Below are 3,371 nucleotides of genomic sequence, written 5' to 3' on the forward strand. Positions count from 1 at the left end.
CACTAGATACAATGCGAAGACTAAGGGTTGAGACTTTGCATGCTCTCTCTCCTCCCCGCACCCCGCCGATCCCTTCCTTCTCTGTTTTCTGTCTCTTTACTCCTTTTCTCTCCCTCTTTCTCTCCTTCCTTCCCTCCTTCTTCTGGTTTATTTACATGTTTAATCCACTTGCTCTTGGCTTACTCTTACTACCCTAAAGCCTAGGTTAATATTATATCTTCTAGAAAGTCTCCTCAACCACCCTTCTTCAGCCTCCCACTCCCCATATTACATGAAATACCATCTTCTGTGCTATCATAGAATCCTGTCCTCCCTGTATCATAGTTCTTATTTTATATTGTAATTATCCTCTTATTTGAGTTGTACACATTTCACCAGGGGGTGATTTGACCCTTGAGACTGGGGTACAGTTAAATTAAACCTTACACCTATTGGATAATAATTACCAATAGATAATGTGGGGGGCGGGGGAGCGGTTAATGACTAAAAGAGAGCATGAGGGGTTATAGGGTTTCTGATAGTTCTGTTTCCTGATATGACTGCTGTTACAGGAAGGTATTTTCTTCATGAAATGTCATTCACCTATAAGCATATCATTGGTGCACTTTCTGTATGTATTTTATCCTTCAAGAAGAAAGTTTACATTACAAACAAACAAACCAAAAAATATACTAGCCATTCCAAATCCTAATTGGAAAGAAAGGCCAAGCATAAACATAAAAAAAAATGTTTTTAAAGTGTTTAAAGCCCCTACGAATTCTCATCTTATTTGAAGGGAAAAGTAACTGTTAGAAAGAAAAAACACTGCAGCTCCAAGTCATGGTGAGATGCTTTGGGAACAACTTGTTTACATAGTCGCCTAACACAGATCTCCCTTTTGGAATACGCAGTGAACACTGCGGAGTCTGATTGGTTTTAATACCTTCTATTCTGAAGCATCATAGTATTTCATAAATTGCACTTAGGAGGCATTAAGCTGAAATCTGCTGTGACCAAAATCACAGAGCTCTTGCAGCAGCGCCCCCCTGCGGCGCTCTCATCCCGCCGTACACTGCAATGGGATAGTACGGGTGTCAGACACGGGGAGAGCAGGAGTATACGAAAGAGATTATAGTCGGGCCCTTAACGCTGATCACGGTTAGATAAAGGTAACTCTTTCTTTGCTATTTAAGGTGACCTTCCATTATGGTGGAACCTGTGTTTGCAATCAATGGGGTATAGGATGTTGAGGGTTGGCAGTAAGGAACTCTGATACTTCCAGCACTGAGGAGAAGAGTGGCTTCAGCTCATGAAACAGCAGGGGGAAGAATGGGAATCTTGAGCATGCACCAGCCTGTCTTTGAGGCCCTCCAGAAATGCTTGTCAACAAACAGCATCTCCTTGCAGAAGTTAGCACCTAAAGAGGCAAGCATGCGTGTTGGAAAACTGAAGTTTAATACATGTAGATCTATGGGAGTATAAAGTGGTACAACCCCTTTTGATCATTATCAGGCAATCCTAGTAAAGCTGAGGATGTGCATCCTCTGTGACCCAGCAATTCCATTCCTTGGTACATGCCCTGTAGCATCCTGCCCACAGGTACCCATGGAGACACGCTTAAGGCTCTTGCTAGCAGCAGCGTTTGTAATTCTATCCGCATGAAACTGGATAAATGAATTATGACATGCCCATACAATGAAATACTGTTCAGCAGAGATGCCCTAACAAAAATGGCATGTATAACATGCATTTATCTCACCAATATGCTTTTCATTATAAATGCAAGCTTCAGAAGAATGCGATGTGATATTATTTTGCAAAGTTTAAAAACAGGCCAAAAATAATGTAGTTTTGTTAGGGATTCATCCATATGTAAAAAATAGGCTTATTATTCATTCAAAAGTATTCATGACTGACTTTGGGCTAAGCACCCTTCCTGAACTAAAGAGGGAAATGAGAGAAGTAAGAAGAGTGGTCACTGTGCTCGCTTCAGCAGCGCATGTACCAAAATTGGAATGATAGCACACGGAGGATTAGCAAGGCCCCTGTGCAAGGATGGCATGAAAACTGGTAAAGCATTCCACAAAAGAGGGGGTGATCAGTGACCTCAAAGGCTTACAGTCTAGACAGGATGAAGCGACACACAGGAAAATACCGACAACAGTGTAAGCATTTCACAATGAAGGAGCCTGTATCTAAAAAGAAGACACAGCTTAAGGCAAAAGTGCACACGGACCCTGTCTCCCAGGCACGTGGCTAACGATGAGGGGACCATGGGAATGAGGCAGACCCAGCTCCCCAGGAGCCCAGGACATCAGTCCTGCTCTGGCCTCCTGGCTCTTCTTCCAGAATGCAGCGCGATCCGTTCCCTAGCCAAGCGCTCCCACTCAGCCTGGGCTGTTTCAGACACTTTGAACAACGACTGAAATTCTGCGCAAGGGGTCATTTCACGCTGTGTTGTACTTCTTTTTCAATATAAGTGCCACAACTCTTTGCCTAGAGGTGTAACAATGATAGGGGCTATATTCATCAGTCATTCAATCGCCTTGTATTTGAAGAGCACTTTGAAATTATTTTTCCCCCAGAGTAATTTATATAAGAACATATTGGTTTAGACTAGAGCCTGTGCTCTCCTTCACAAAAGAACCAAGGGGTGCATTGTAGGAGGGCTCGGTTGTCCTTGTTACAACCATCTATGGGAATTCAATTGGGGGCAGAGGGGAGTGTTACCGGTCATTGCATGATACCAGAAACTGAGCAAGGAAAGTGCCCAGGGCAGTGTTCTATCATAACAATGGAGGGAATAACTTGCAACATTTTTTTACAACCTGTATGAGGCTAATGACGGCAATAACCAGTCAACTAAATAGGAACAGATACACACACATATTATTGGAGTCATAATTCTAAAGATGTCCATTATCATTAAATGGCATACAGAAAGCCCAGATGTAGTTTATGGTAGAATTAGTATTACTCTTGCATTAAATACCTATTAGACATCTGGAACCCAAAACATGGTAGCTAAACATTACTAACATTTAGAATCTATGATTCTAAATGCTTCAATAATATGCACATGTGTGTTAATTTATGCTTTATAGCTTCACAGCCTGTTATGGGAGGATTAAATCTAACCCTGACTTTGCCCAGATGAGTACACTGAAACCCAGATGGGTTAGGTAGCAAAGTTTAACAGTTTGTGAAGAGCCCTCCTTATTCCCCCAGCACAGAGCTTCCCATTTTCCATCAGTGAACATAACAGTGCTAAATTGTTGGCAATAACTCATAGAGGCAGTGGCTCTCGCTTAAACTTCCATTTGGGTTTGAAGTTGAGGGATGATGCTGAAATAAGCTAATTTTCCATTGATGGGCAACAGGGGCTGGGAAAA

General features: G+C 42.2%; 1 non-coding gene across 1 annotated transcript; it reads left to right on the forward strand.

Moving 5' to 3' along the window:
- Window positions 1-1,959: 1,959 nt before the first annotated feature.
- On the forward strand, window positions 1,960-2,069 carry LOC129077381 (U6 spliceosomal RNA). Its single transcript, XR_008529839.1, has one exon. It is a non-coding gene; the product is annotated as a U6 spliceosomal RNA (small nuclear RNA).
- Window positions 2,070-3,371: the final 1,302 nt, after the last annotated feature.

This window comes from Pteronotus mesoamericanus, unplaced genomic scaffold, assembly GCF_021234165.1.
Source record: "Pteronotus mesoamericanus isolate MK-2021 breed Mesoamerican mustached bat unplaced genomic scaffold, CSHL_Meso_final contig_657, whole genome shotgun sequence".
Lineage (NCBI taxonomy): Eukaryota > Metazoa > Chordata > Mammalia > Chiroptera > Mormoopidae > Pteronotus > Pteronotus mesoamericanus.